Raw genomic sequence first — 16,702 nt, 5'->3', positions numbered from 1 at the left:
TTATTCCTCTAGTTTTTTTTTTAAGGTAAAACATTTACAATCTCTGGTATTTTACTAATATTAATACTGTGGTTGAGACTGGTCTAGGTAATAGAACCACACATACTGCTAAGAGGGGAAGAGAACACGGATAAACTAAAGGACATGAAAGAGACTTAATGTGACTTGGTGACTGACTGCATGTGGAGAGGAAGAAAAGAAGAATCAGGAATGTAACGGTGTCCCTGGTATCAAGAACACTGTCATATACCCAATAGGGCACAACAAACAATTTGTTGAAGGAATGAACATTTGTAGAATACATTTTTCTAGAGAAAAGTAACCTGAGTGGAATTGAAAACGACTTCTTTATTTTTAAAAATTAAGACTGTGGGTTGTCATCTCACTACATGGGTTAGAAATTATAGTCTTTGGGGCACCTGGATGGTTCACTAGGTTAAGCATCTGACTCATGATCTCAGCTCAGGTCTTGAACTCAGGGTAGTGGGTTCAAGCCCCAAGTTAAGCTCCATGCTGGGTGTGGGGGCTTAAAAAAAAAAAAAGGAAAGAAATTATAGTCATTGTCTACTAATTTACTTTAGGAAATCCAAAGGAACCTCTATTTTTCTTTCATTTTTTAAATATTACACTTTTATTGAGATACAATTCATAAACCATACAAATTCTCCCATTTTAAGTGTATAAGACAATGGTTTTCAGTATATTTACAAGGTTATGCAACTATCACAACTAATTTTAGAACAATTTTATCATTCCAAAGAGAAACCCTGTACCCATTAACACCCTTCATTCTCTGCCACCTTTACCCAAGGTGATCACTAATTTACCTTCTGTCTCTATAAATTTGCCTACTTGGGGTTTTTCATATAAATGGAATCATACAATACATAGTTTTTTGTGAGTGGTTTCTTTCACTTAATGTAACATTTTCAAGGCTTATCCATGTTGTACCAGTGCCCCCTTGTTGTTGTTGTTGTTTTGAAGGAGATTTCACGATGTTTGGCTTTAGATGTCTGTGAGATTTTCCCCTAGATCACATGAGATGTGTCAATAGGGAATGGGGGGAGTATTAGGGGGAGAGGGAGAGAGAATTTTAAGCAGGTTCCATACCCACTGCAGAGCAGAGCCCAGCATGGGGCTCAATCTCACAAACCATGAAACGATGACCTGAGTTGAAATCAAGAGTCAGACACTTAATCAACTGAGCCATCCAGGTGGCACTCTCCTTCCTTTTTTAATGATTAAGTAATATTCCATTGTATGGCTATATTTTTGAACTATCCTTTCACTGGATGATATATGTTTGGATTTTTTCTACCTTTTGGCTATTATGAATGATGTGGGTATGAACATTCATGTGCAAGTTTTTGTGTGAAATACGTTTCCATTTCTCTTGGGTATGTTCCTAGAAGTGAAATTGCTGGGTAATATGGTAACTATTTTTTGAGGAAATGCCAGACTGCAATCTTTACATTTCCTGTATGTTTGCACGTAAAAAGACAAAGAACTGCTGGATTCTTTCTTTTTTTTTTTTTAATGTTCTTTATTCATTTTTGAGAGAGAGAGAGAGCAGAGGAGGGGCAGAGAGAGAGAGGGAGAGAGAGAATCCAAGCAGGCTGTCTGTGCAGAGCCTGTTGCGGGGCTCCAACTCACAAACTGGGAGATCATGACCTGAGCCGACATTAAGAGTGGTCCGCTTAAACAACTGAGCCACCCCAGTGCCCCTGCTGGCTTCTGAATTATAGCTGTTATTTTAAGCCAGCTATTAGCTGGTGTTTTAAGGAACAATATTCAAAATAACAGAAAGTAGGTAAAGTTCTGAATAATGTACGGGAATGAAGTGCTCCTGCTTCAAACTTTCCATATCACAAGTTACTCTAAACAAGGAACAGTTGAGCAATAACAATTTATTCACAAAAAGTTTCTCTCTTTAAAGCTACATCTCTGATATATACATGTACAGATGTTTTAAAAAGTAGTCAAGAAAACATTTCAAGAAAATTAATGTTTTAAGATTTCTGAATTTCCTGCACTGAATACACATAAAACTTGTAATACTTCTAATGTAAATATATTATTTTAGTTTGTATTAGAGTGCTGCCTCAGGTGATGCCTAAAGATATAAATCTTAGCTGCTGATTAATCCAAACATGTTATTTCACTGCCTGACCTGATAAATAGCTAGTGCACAGGATTGCAAAAAGATCACTTGAAGAAATGGGTTCTAAAAAAGCTATCAAACATAAGAATCATTAAATGTAGAATTTTTTCTTAAAGTGAACATGGCTAGTAGTTCTGGAACAACATTTCACAGTAGGCGATTATTGCATCAGATCAATGGGGCTAATTTAGGAGCATTTTCTAAATGAGTTACAGTTGGGATAGCAATAAATGATAAAGAGGTCTGCCAACAAATTAAATCTTCACTTCAACTTAGGCAAAGTAAAATTCATTTTCAAAAAAAAGAACCCATTGTGAAAACAATGGATGAAAAATTTTTTAAATGTGGTAATTAAAAATTAAGGATCTTTGTTTTTAAAGAAACTCAATTTTTAAATACTGTATTTTCTACAGCAAATAGTTTTTAGTTTAGTTTGTTTTCTCCACCATTTCATCAATCCTGTATTCTTTTCTAAAAGAGATTTTCTTTTCACTTCTTGAAGTTTTGCATATATTTTGCCCTAAGGCTGAAAGCTTAACATGTGCTAAAAATACACACACATACCCCCATATGTTTTCTATCTAGGTCACACAAAGTTGGAGCATCTGGATGTGCCAAGTAAGAATCTGACTCTAGTCAGTACGATGACAGTGCAAAAACACCTCAATAAAAAATATATTATTACATGCACATTAAGTAATTGATTGACATTAGCCAAATATATCTTGTCACTCTTCCTATTTCATTGACATATACTATTTGAAGGAAGTGATTAGATGAGATACTCAGTATTAAAGTAGTAAGCCTCAACTGTGAAGTCAATTTGCAATAGCAGGAAAAAGGAGGCTGCACACAGGTGATGTACAATTAACTAAAAAATGCACTGCTACTAACACTGCCTGACCAAAGGTGACTCATTCTAGAATATGAAATAAAAAGTATACATATTGGCCTAGACTGCAATCAAACCTTTGAAACAGATAATATGCACAGATATACTAATAAGTTCCCACCTGAATTTCTTTAAAAAAGCTTTAACTACTTCCAATATAATTATCACTACTGCTAAAAGAATATCACACTGTATTAACATCATAAACATTCATATGACTTGATTCTTGCTACGTACCCACAGACTAAAAAAAGGAAGAGTAAAATTTATTCAACACAAGTCTGAATTTAGTATCTCTTATCCTTACTTTTACTCAGCTTCAATGTCTCTTATTTTATATTCATTTTTTGAAATAGAGTATACATAATAATTTTTCCTGAAGATTACAAAGAAATTAGTACCAGTAACTTCACCTATGGGAGGCGAGGCTTATAGGAGCTAATTAAGAGTAATTTTTTCACTGTACCTTTTCTTATTTTTTTTTGGTTTTTGAACCCTGTAAAGATAGGATTTTTCAAAAAGTTAAATAAAAATTTAAAAACATGAAATTAATCTTTACATAACTTTCTTTAAATTTTTTTTTTCAACGTTTATTTATTTTTGGGACAGAGAGAGACAGAGCATGAACGGGGGAGGGGCAGAGAGAGAGGGAGACACAGAATCGGAAACAGGCTCCAGGCTCTGAGCCATCAGCCCAGAGCCCGACGCGGGGCTCGAACTCACGGACCGCGAGATCGTGACCTGGCTGAAGTCGGACGCTTAACCGACTGCGCCACCCAGGCGCCCCTACATAACTTTCAAAGGAAGATTGTAGACACTCTCTGTGGTCTTTAAAACAAGAAAGATTATTTCCAAGATTTGATTAATCTTATTAGAAATGTTTTTCTAATAATCTTTCAGATTAGCCTTTCTGAAAGCGCTTTCATCTTGGAACCCTGAACCATCTCTTCCATCCATATTTAACTTTACAGAAAAGGTTATGTGCAAATCAAGCTGCTTTTGCTTTGTAACTATTTGATTTCAGCTTTTCCTCTTTATTCTCACTGAATAGAATACCTTTTCTATTACAATTTATTTTTCATGAGATATTTCTTCTCCAAACCTGCTGATACTTCTAAGTGAAGTTATCCCAACCATCTCGTCTGCAATGCAACTCCATCCTCCACATGGTTCTCTAGTTCTCTTCGCAGATAAAGACCAATAATGAATAGAAAATCCAGACAGAAGATCAATAAGGAAATGGAAGACCTGAACATGACAGACCAAACAGACCTAACAGACCTATACAGAACAATCCACTCAACAGCAGAATACATCATCTTCTCAAGGTCACATGGATCTTTCTCCAGGACAGATCAAGTGTTAAGACAAAACAAGTCTTAACAAATTTAGGCAGATTGAAACATATCAAGGAATTTTTTTCTGACCACAATGGAATGAAACTAGAAATCAACAGGAAGAAAAGTAGAAAAGTCACAGTATGTGGAAATTAAATAACACACTCCTAAACAACCACTGAGTCAAAGACACAAGAATATCAGAAAATACTTTAAGGTAAATGAAAGACAATGTACCAAAACTTATGGGATGCAGTAAAAGCAGTACAGTTTATCCAGAGCAATAACACATTAAAAAAGAAAGATGTCAAATAAACAACCTAACTAGCCCAACCAACCAACTTTTCTAGCACCTGAAGGAGCTAGAAAAACAATAAAATAAGAGCAAAGTTAGCAGAAGGAAGGAAATAAAGATTAGAACAGAGCAGAAATAAATTAAAGAGAAAATAGAAAAACAGCAGAAAAAAACCCTAAGAGTTGTTTTTTTTGATACAGTATATTAACAAAATAAAGGATAAAAATTGCATGATTGTCTCAACAGGTGCAGAAAAAGCATTTGATAGAACTCAACACCATTTCATGATTAAAACTCAATAAACTAGGAATAGGAGGAAAGTACCTCAACATAATAAAAGCCATCTAGGAAAATCCCATAGCAGTCATTACACTCCATGGTAAAAAACTAAAAGTTTTTTTTTTTTTTTGAGATCAGGAACAAGACAAGGATGCCTGTTTCTGCCACTTCTATTCATCATACAACTTAAAGTCCTGGCTAAAGCAATTAGACAAGAAAAAGAAATAAAAGGCATCCAAACCAGAAAGGAAGAAGTAAAATTGTCCATGTTTGCAGATGACATGATCCTATACATAGAAAACCCTGAAGACTCCATCAAAAACCTGTTAGGGGGTACGTAAGTGGCTCAGTTGGGTTAGCACCTGACTCTTAATTTCAGCCCAGGTCATGATCTCATGGTTCATGGGTTTGAGACCCATGTTGGGCTCTGCACTGACAGCACAGAGCCTACTTGGAATTCTCTCTCCCTTTCTCTTTGCTTCTCCTCTGCTCTTTCTCTCTCTCAAAATAACAAAAATATCATATTAAAAAAAAACTTAGAACTAATAAATTCAGTAAAGTTGTGAGATACAAAATCAACATACAAAACCAGCTACGTTCCTATCCACTAACAACGAGCTATCTGAAAAAGAATTAGAAAAACAATCCCATTTACAAGAGCACCAAAAAGGAAAAAAATACTTAGGAATAAATTTAAAAGGTGAAAGACATGTAGGCTGAGAACTACAAAACACTGACAAAAGAAATTAAAGATGACAAATGGGAAGGCATCCTGTGTTCATGGATCAGAAGATTTAGTATTATTAAAATGTCCATATTACCCAAAGCACTCTACAAATTCAATGCAATTCCTACCAAAAATCCTAATGACATTCTTATAGAAATAGAAAAACACAATTCTAAAACTCATGGAACCACAAAAGACCATAAACAGCCAAATCAATCCAGAGGTAAAGAACAAAACTGGAGACATCACACTACCTACTTTCAAAATATATTACTACAGTAAACACAACAGTATGGTACTGGCATAAAGACAATCATAAAGGCAGACGGAAAAGAGTAGAAAGCCCAGAAATAAATCCATGCATATGTGGTCAACTGATATCTGATGAGGGTGTCAAGAACACACAATACAGAAAGGAGAGTCTCTTCAACCAACAGGGCTGGAAAAAATGATATCCATATACAAAAGAACGAAGTTGGACCCTTATCTTACATTATACATAGAAATCAATTTAAAATGAATTAAAGACTTAAATATAAGACCAAAAATTGTAAAACTCCTAAAAGAGAAGACAGGAGAAAATCTTCATGATGCTGATCTTGGCAATGATTTCTTTGATATTACACCAAAAGCACAAGCAACAAAGAAAAACAGACAAGAGGGACTAATCAAACTAAAATGCTTCTGCACAGCTAAGGAAGCTATCAACAGAATGAAAAGGCAACCCATGGAATGGTAGAAAACATGTACAAACTATATATCTAATGATTAATCTCCAAAGTATGTAAGGCACTCCTACAACTCCCTAACAAAAACACTAATACCAACGAAAAAATGGGTGAAGACCTTGAACAGACATTTCTCCAAAGAAGAAAATATAAAAGGCCATCAGATATGTGAAAAAATGCTCAATCTCACTAATCATCAGGTAAATGCAAATTAAAACCACAATGAGGTATCACCTCACACCTGTCAGGATGGCTGTTATCAAAAACTGAAAAGATAAATATTGAGGAAGATGTGGAAAAACTGGAACCCTTGTATACTATTCATGAGGATGCAAATACTATGGAAATAGTATGGAGGTACCTCAAAATATTAAAAACAGAACTACTATATGATCTAGGAATCCAATCTCATGACAGAGTATTTATTCAAAGGAATTGAAAGCAGGCTCTGAAAGTGGTATTAGCACTCACATTCACTGCAGTATTACATACAACAGCCAGGATGTGGAAACAACTTAAATGTCCACTGACAGATCAATGGTTAAAGAAAATGTAGTATATCCATTTGATAGAATATTATTCAGCCTTAAAAAAGGAAATTCTGTAATATGTGACAACATGGAGGATTCTTGGGGATATTATGCCAAGTGAAATAAGCCAGTCACAGAAAGACAAATACATGATTCTGCTTATATGAGGCATTTAAAATAGTTAAGTTCATTAAATCAAAGAATGGAATGGTAGTTATCCAGGGGATGGGGGGGAGGGGAAAATAGGGAGTTACTAATGAATGGGCATCAAATTTCAGTTAAAGTTCTAAAGATCTGCTGTGTAACATTGTACCTCTAGTCAGCAATATTGCACCGTATACTAAAAAGATTAAGAAGTAGCTCTCATGTTAAGTGTTCTTGACAAAATAATGTTTAGAAAGAAAGAGATGAACACCAAATCCAGAGATTCTGAGCTTCTAATACTCCCATCAGCTGGCTCCTGGTGTTTCCCTGATGGTACTTCTCTTCCCAAGCATCCTGTTTTATTCAGGCAAATGTCCTGGTGATAGATAACCTTATTTTCTAATTTTATGCCTTTTTTTTGAGAGAGAGAGGGAGAGAGAAAGTGTATGCCCGCATAGGGGTGGGACAGGTAGGGGGGAGAGGGAGAGACAGAGAGAGACAGAGAGAGACAGAGAGACAGAGAGAGACAGAGAGACAGAGAGAGAGAATCTTAAGCAGGATCCATGCCCATAACACAGTGCAACACGGGGCTTGATCTCACAACCGTGAGGTCATGACCTGAGCCAAAATCAAGAGTTGGAGGCTTAACCAACTGAGCACCCAGGTGCCCACTGTGCCTCTTTTTAAAAACAAGCAGTAAGTTTTGGGGCGCCTGGGTGGCTCAGTCGGTTGAGCGTCTGACTTCGGCTCAGGTCATGATCTCGCGGTTTGTGAGCTCGAGCCCCGCATCGGGCTCTGTGCTTACAGCTCAAAGCCTGGAGCCTGCTTCAGATTCTGTGTCTCACTCTCTCTCTGCCCCTCCCCTGCTCATGCTCTGTCTCTGTCTCAAAAATAAAAAAACACTTAAAAAAAAAAAAAAAACAAGCAGTAAGGTTTAAAGCTAACAACTAACATCCAACTTAGAGATGATTAACTTTCCTTTCTTAATTGACTAGTTACCAAAACCTTTATTGATGAGGTAACAATAACTTCACTTCAAAACCTCATTTTTTGTTTGTATTAGATTCTTTTTAAAGTGAAATCAAAATTATGTCAGAGTAATACATGAAGGTAACTACATATTAAAAGTGAAAGTCAGATACACCCATCCAGGGATATAAAAGGGATGTAGCATTATCATTTTCCTAGGCATGTAAATTAAATAAATCAGATACCCTCAGATCTTTTGTGTTCATTTTCCACATGCAGTCAGTCAACCAGTCTCATTGATTCTTCCTTATAATTGCTATCACAGACACCCTTTGCTTTCTTTGTCAATGTATTTATCCTTATTCAGGCCCAAGGTGCCTGGACTTTTGTTACAGCTTAAAGCTGTAACACTTACTGCTCAAAGCCTCCTACAATTCTTTCCTGCACACTACTGCCAAACTAATGTCAGAGTTAACACCTTGATCATTTCCCTATTCCCGATTTTCTATTAAAAAGAAACAAAAAAGATTCAGCCTAGCATTATTTTATATTCTTTTTATATTCTTTTATAATCTAGCCTCAAATTATCTTTCACTTATCTTCCTCTACTTCTCTATATAAAATACCTGACTCACCTAAACTGATTTAACTGCCTCTAAATGTGCTCTGTACTTACCTACCTATACCTTTTATCTTCACACTATTTCTCTACCTAGAATGATTTGATCCATTTATCCATATTAGCAAATTCTATAATATAGACTCACCCACCTGGGGCGGGGGGGGGGGGGTCCTAGATGAAATTACAAGTTGTGTCTACTTCACTACAGGTTGTGTCTACTTCAATAATATCCACATCTGCCTAGAGACCAAAGTCAGCCCTCCCTTTTCTCAGACTTTCTATGAGTTCCCCAGAAGGAAAAGGAAGTGTTTCAGGTCTAAGAGCCGATACTTGCTATTTTGCTACCTCTCTGTTCCAGTTGCTGTCTTTAATCTTTAGTGACCTCATCAGCCTGTATCATAAGTGCTTAACTACCTACATTCACAATTTAGTATGCACTAGTGCCACTCATGTGATGGAGCACTCCTGTCCTCCATGCTCTGAACCCTTGATTACATTCATTTACCACCTATTTTTTTTGAGCACCTACATGAAATACTACTGTAGGCTCTAGGAGTACAGCAGTGAGACAGTAGTAAAACACCTTTCCTCTCATGGAAATTATATTCTAGAGAAGAGAAAGACAATAAATCAAGATAAGTACAATATATAGCATATTAGATGGTTATGAGTTTTAAGAAGAAAAATAGAGCAGGAAAATGTGTGTGGGACAGGGGAAATGACTGCAATTTTAGGGTGGCTAAAGAAAGCCTGAGAAGTTTTAAAAGATGAGATTGAGCCAAATGTATACAAATATCTTCTAGGCAAAGGAACTACAAACACAAAGGTCCTGAATTGGAAGTATGACTAACAAGTTCAAGGAACAACAAGGAGTCTAGTTCAACTGAAACAAAGTGAGTAAAAGGAAAGAAATAAATGACATCAGATGAAATGGTGAATCAGATCATCTACAAAAGGGAAGCAAACTACAGGCCAAGGGGCTGACTGCCTTTAAATTTTCTTTTTGAAGTTTTCCAGTCTGTGGCTGCTTTCATGCTACAAAGGCAAAGCTGAAGAGTTGTAAGAGACTGTATAGCCCCCAAACCCCTAAATATTTACTATATGATTCTTTTTTTTAAACAAAGTTTACTGACCTGGATGTAAAATTGATAGGCCATTTACAAAGGCTTTGATTTTACTCTGATATGGAAACTCATTAAAGAGGAGTTGCATGATCTGACTTACATTTTTACAGAATCACTCTAGTTATTGGGCAGTAAACAGACTTAAAACAGCAAAGAAGGAAGTGGAGAGATCCAATTAGGATACTATTAAAAAAACCCAGGTGAGAGATGATGGTGGCTTGAACCACAGTGGTAGTCACTGACATGGTGAAATCTGGTTAGGTTTTACATATATTTTGAAGGTAGGCCTACAGAATTTACTCTTGAATCAAAGTGAAAGAGAATCAATAGTCAAGGATAATCTTAAGGCATTTGGTTTGCCACCTAGAAATACAGAATTCTCATATATTGATGGGAAAGGCTGTGGAAAAAGTTCCAGAAGAGGAGATACAAAGCTCAGTTTTTGACAAGTTAAATGTATCAAATTATCATTACCAAATACGCAGAGGATTTCTGGGTGGTAATCGGAGTTTGGAGTTCAGGGGAGAGTTACAGAATGGAGATAAAAATTTAGGAGTCATCAATGGATAAATGATATGTAAAGTCATTTGAATAAGCACACTATGAAAATGTGTATATATACACACACACATATATACAAGAGAGTAAACTGTAGGACACTAAAAGTTTAGAAGTTAGGATATGAAATGCAACTAGAGGACTGATGTAGAAAGAGAGGAAAAAAACAAGTTGTGCAGACTTAGAAGCCAAGTTAAAAAGTGTTTCAAGGATGAGATCAACTGTGGCAAATGCTAACTAAGATAAGGACTGAGAAGTGACTACTGGATTTAGCAATGTGGAGGTAAATGGTGTCCCTGACAAGAGCAGTTTTGGGAGAGTGGTAGAGAAAAACTGAGAAAATAGGTTCAAGAGAGAATGGGAGGACAATAATTGGAGACAATGAATAAAGACAACTATTTCTAGAAGAGGTGCCCAAGTCAGCTTTTCCTAGGAACGTGGGGAGTACATCCATAGTGATGGAAGGGAAGGCTGATGTATGGACACAGCTGCAGATAGGTGGATAGATTTGTGGAAGTCCTTTCCTGATTGCCTCAATTTTCTCACTAAAATAGGGTGTAAGGTCAGATGACAGTGAAGACGGAAAAGAAGGTGTTGGCTGTCTGAGGACAGGACAGATGAAATGGCCATTTGGGACCTTGCCAATCAATGTGTAGTTCATGGACAGCAGCAACCACATCATTTGGAGGCTTGTTGAGAATGTACAATCTCAGGCCCTTTCTAACTTACTAAATCAGAATCTGCATCCTGAAATCCCAGGTGATCTACATACACATTACAGTCTGTTTAAAGCACTGATGTAGGAGATCAGGAGAGAAAAATGCACTAGAGAAACACAGTATGACTGCCAGGCAGCACTAAAATTAGTGATCATGAATTTAAAGTCATGATGGGTGTGTATTTTCTTCTACAACATTCAGCTTGGTTCAGGCACCAAGAGGACAAAAAGATGGCTTTCACCAGGATTTGGTTAGTCAAACAAGCACAGTTCAGTGAGAGAGAAGCAAGAAACTAAGGGAGTACCCAAGGACAGCATGGTAATTATGGACCTTATAATTTAAGCAGAGAAATGAGGAAAAAATGGATAAAAAACAATTAAAAGATGGTAGGATCAATGGATCCAGTAGAGTCTGAAGGTTGCTGGATGGAATAAGCTGGGGACACAGGAGGTCATGGTCAGAGAGTGAAATACTTAACAATGAAATTATGGAGGAAGTGATTTTTGGCAATAACAAAGTCTATGGTACAGCCACTGGAATTAATAGCTACAGTAGGGTGGAAAGAACAATCACTGGAGAAAAGGTAAAAGATTTGAGAAGCTAGAAAGGACTATGTGGATACTGAAATCACAGAGTGATAGTGATCTAGGGATCTAAAGACATGAAATTAAAATCTGAATGAGATTTTGGGTTGGAGAGAAAAAGGAATGGTCTGGAAGTTGCAATGAGGAACAAGGAAGTGAGAAACAGATGAGAGAAATCAGTCACCATTTGAAAGGGCTGCAGAGGATATAGTGTTCTCAGGGAAAGTCAGATTCCAGAGCAAGAAAAGGCTAAGGACACAGAGGATTTTACTTGTGACTAATCATGAAATGGGACATTTCAGGACATGGGGATGTGTAAGAGACAAATGATTTGGATGAGAAAAAGAGTCCAGGGTGATAAAGAATGAGTTGAGAGACTCAGCCTTCTTGAGTTGATTGACATAAAAGGGAATAGAAACATGATGAGATTAGGGCTGGCAGTCCCAAAGCACTTCACAGTTGCAAGACTTTGACTCTTAAGGGAAAGACTAGAGAGGTCTTGCCAGGATTGAGAGTTCTGGAAATACCATCTGACACATACAGATAAAAGCATGGAGGAGAGAGAGATGGTCTTAAAGATTCCCTGTTGATAACTACCAATGGACATCTACACCTCACTGCTCTGGGCTCTCATCTGGCTCCTATCAATAAAAAAACCTAAGGAGAAGTGTTGCTTTCTGTCCAGATCAGATACCTTCACTTACTCATAGGGTTTTTTTTCAGAAATTCTGCTGACCCTCTCCTGCCTCACCATCTACATTTAGTATGGAACTGAATTCCAGCTATAAAGAGGTTTTAAGTTTATTTTCATGAAGCTCCTAGGCTTTAGGCAAGTTCTCTAAACATTTTGTTACAGGTAAAGTGACATTTTATCTATTCAGAGCAAGAAAGAACTCTTGTTCATGGGGGTCAGACCTATCTCCACACACTGATCTACACCAGCATCAGCTCCAGTCCAGCCAAGACATTTGTTAAACATCCACAGAAAGATACAGATCAAAATACATCCACCATGAAGTCTTCCTTGACTATTCTAGCCTGAAGTAACCTTTCCCTTTTCATAGTATTTACCAATATCATTTGATAATCAGTAACTTTTCATTATTCTTTTCATCTATTTAAACGTTCATACACTTTCACATCTTCCTCACTTATTTTGTAAACTCCTATCATGTAATTATTCCATAGGCTATCACATAATTATTCCATAGCACATACTCAAAGCTCTGTATCTAGTAGCTGTGGAAAAGCTATAGCAAAGGAGAATAAATATTGCATTAAGAGCTAAGAGAATTGAACTTTAGCTCATCTTATGCTACATTAAACATTTAAGTTATTAGGCAATCCACTCACATGGTCACGTGAAGATAAAATGGGAAGGCATAGAGATAAAAATACTCTATTTGCTAAAAGGTTTAAGACAGGACAAAAAAGATTTTCAGTGGTCTTTTCTAGATGTAAAGACCTAAAAATCTAGGAGGCATAAATGCTTATATTTTGTGATTTGATACATAAATCACCTTCTTAGAACTTCTAAGTGATGGAAATGTGAAGCTCCAATTTTTTAAGAAATGAAGTGCTTAAGATTTATGTAGACATGCTTAAAAATCAAAGAGGTTTAGAGTTGAAAAGGGCCTTAGAGATCATGTGATCAACTTTTACTGGCCTAAGCTCAAAAAGCTAGATTTGTGCAGAATTCTCTGGAAATTACTGATCAGAAGAGAAATCTACTGTTTTGAAGTAGAGAAATGTATTAGGATAAATAGTAACTGTAAGATGTATTTGGTTAGAGAATTTGTAAAGGAATAATCATATAGTTCCATTTAACTAAGTTAATAGAAACAAAATATGTTAAATTGATAACTTAAAGACTATGTCCCTGTCAAGTGTTTCCCACTCACTGTCCCTCCATGCAATCTTTATGTATTTCCTAACTAGTTCTAATGAAGACATATCAATGACTTACATGCCAAGAAAAGAGACTAGAACAGTATATATGAATACAAGTGAGAATATACTCTGTAAATACCTAAGAGGTCACTGAAGAATCTAAAAGAATGAATCCTCATATTATATAAAATGAATCCTTTTTTGAGGATTCATCCTATTGGATTCTCCAGTGACGCCTGTTCTGAAAGAGGCCAGAGTGTTCAAAACTGGAGCTTTATAAATTTTTGTGATTTTGATTTTAGCACCATGTATTTCATTTAGTATTTTACTGTGTGCTATGCACTGAGTATTAAGGGGAATATGAATTAGATGCAGTTCTCCCTCCCACAAGAGTCTGCTGAGAAGGAAAGACATTACACAAATCATTGCCAACAAAGCAAAAATGACATAACAGAAATATGAAATAATGTTACAGAAGACGACGAAGAATAACTATGTCTTGCTGGGGATAGGGGAAGAATTCAGAGATTCCTTCAATATGGATAATATGGATAAACATCAAGATAAAAAATAAACTACAGTAGGGGTGCCTGGGTGACTCATTCCACTGAATATCTGATGATTGATTTCGGCTCTGGTCCTGATCTTAACGGTTCGTGAGATCAAGCCCTGTGTTGGGCTCTGTGCTGACAGCACGGAGTCTGCTTGGGATTCCCTGTTTCCTTCTCTTTCTGCCCCTTTCCACTCATGTGTGTGTGTGTGTGTGTGTGTGTGTGTGTGTGTGTGTGTGCTCTCTCTCTCTCTCTCAAAATAAATAAATTAAAAATAAAAACAATAAATAAGCTTAAAAAAACTATAAAATGTGACTTATGTATGTCTTTCATCTTTTCTATATAATAGTTAACAGAAACTAGGTGAAAAGTAAAAGAATATAATAAAGAAAAAAACAGAACCATTTAAAGAATTTAGTTATCATTAATTTGCAGGCAGCAAAAAAACAAAACAAAACACAACATCACCAAAAAATCCCAACCAACCAATCAAGACTGATAATCAACCTCAAGCTAACCTGAAAACTATATCTGAATGGATCTCCACCTTCATTAATTAAAAACAAAACAAAACAAAAAACAAAACCCACTCAAACTTTCAAAGTTGGAACTAGAAGAAAGAAAGGGAATTTAAGGAAAGGGCATTTGAACTACAGTCTTGATCTGGAATTTCCTGTTGACTATACTGCCTCCATAACCTTGCTTGGGATGTGGGTAATACTGGCCCAACTGTGGACTTTTTCTTGATTCCTCATATAGTACAGCTGAAACAAAACTGAGACATTTAACAATATTTGTGTAAAAGGCTAAGAGTTACAAAAAAAAAATAATAATACAATGAACAAAGAGAATATCATGAATGTTGGGGATACATATTATAAACTACTACTTTTTAATCTTCAGTTTATAATCTAATAAACATGTCCCTTCTTTCTCATTCTTGGTCACCCCCTTCCTCCTACATCTTCAGCCACCACCACAAAAGAGTACCCTCCTAGTGACCCAGAAAACTATGTCAAGAGAGGAAGCCACTACACACACTACCAAATCTCTATGGCCAGTTTTCTGCGTTTCTGTTTCCAGCTAAGGTCCTGCCTCTTCCCAGATTGACTGATGCCAGAGATATTCAACTCTTCAAAGCTGTGTCATCATTCTTCCAGACCTTAAAAATAAACTGATCCCAATAAGACTTCAGACTAATGTGACATGGAGGTAGGGTAGGTAGATGGAAAGTCACTCCTTAATTACTATTCTCTTGTAACAGTTAAAACCTTCTGGTATCAATGATAATCCAATTCAGCTTTTCAATACCTGTGGGCCTCTAATTATCAAGACACAATTCAATTCAAAACAATTTTTACAACCATAAATAGTATTTTAGGCAGAAGAAAACATTCACAAAAACCAACAACCATGAAATATGAAAGTACCCCTTATTTGAAATCACAATTTAACATTATATTCTAAACTAGTCGTCTACAGAACTATTCATGCATATATGAAAGAGCTAGAATACTAAATTGGTTTCATATAATCACACTGAGAAAATTTTTTAGTTCTAGGAAATAACTACATTATAAATGAAAATATACACAGCAGGACTTCATAGGAATTCAGTTATTACAACTAAAGCTGAAGACTATAGTGCTTGTTTAAGGAATGGCTCTAACATTTCTCCAAATAATATCTACTTTAAATAAAGTCACTGAATCCACTTGTAAATTATTTCCCTTTGGCTGTCTCATTATTCAATATGCTTTCAAGGAACATGGTGATGAAAGAAGAAAAATACCTCTTTCTAACATAACCATACTGGCAAGAACATCAACATTATCAGTATTCAAAGAATGTCTTGGCAGGTTAAACCTTCATAAAAAGAAGGAACACTATCTAATCCAAGATGTCAAAATAGCAATAGTACTTCTCATATTATGTGCAATATGATTGTTTGTTTATAAAGCAGAAAAAAATTTCAAGAAAAGATGTCAATATAGTCATGTTTAAATTTCAAGCAAAGGCAAAAAATTCTTCTGAAAAGCACATAAAGAATGATAAACATGTTTAAAAGAAAAAGGCTAAGAGGAGAGCAGGACTCAATGTTCAAAGAGATTTATGATATGTGCCACTGCCATTCTGGGAGGTTTAACAATATATTTCAGCATTTGAGGCACAACAGCACTACTAAGAAAGAAAAAAGTGGCACAATAATTTGTATTAAGAGAAGGAAGCTTGAAGACAGAGTGCTTGTTCTAATTCAGTCCTTGATCTTGTGTAATAATACTAATACTTAATTTTACTGTAAGATTTTTGATAATCTCACATTATTTTCATGGTAAAATACTCTCAGCATACTCTTTAGGATTTGAACTGAATCTGAAATTACTGAAGGCTATCAAGGGACTTGTGTTTATTCAATGTAAGTTCAGATGTGCTGTCCTCAAAAAATAACAAAATGCAGCATATTATAAAATACTACCTTCCATTCTCAAAAGATAATGCCTGTACTGGTGATCGTACAGTGGTTGGAAAATAATATAAACTTATCCAAAACTTAGAAAATATATATATTTGACTTTAAATACTCATTTCTAT

The 16,702-nt window shown here is 35.9% G+C and overlaps 1 protein-coding gene across 7 annotated transcripts in view; it reads right to left on the bottom strand.

Moving 5' to 3' along the window:
- The window catches only part of PMS1 (PMS1 homolog 1, mismatch repair system component), a 100,406-nt gene that overhangs the window by 43,511 nt on the left and 40,193 nt on the right, over positions 1-16,702 (bottom strand). The gene's annotated exons all lie outside the window — the stretch shown is intronic.

The sequence above is a fragment of the Lynx canadensis genome, chromosome C1 (genome assembly GCF_007474595.2).
Source record: "Lynx canadensis isolate LIC74 chromosome C1, mLynCan4.pri.v2, whole genome shotgun sequence".
NCBI lineage: Eukaryota > Metazoa > Chordata > Mammalia > Carnivora > Felidae > Lynx > Lynx canadensis.
This window is presented reverse-complemented; position numbering and strand designations above follow the sequence as displayed.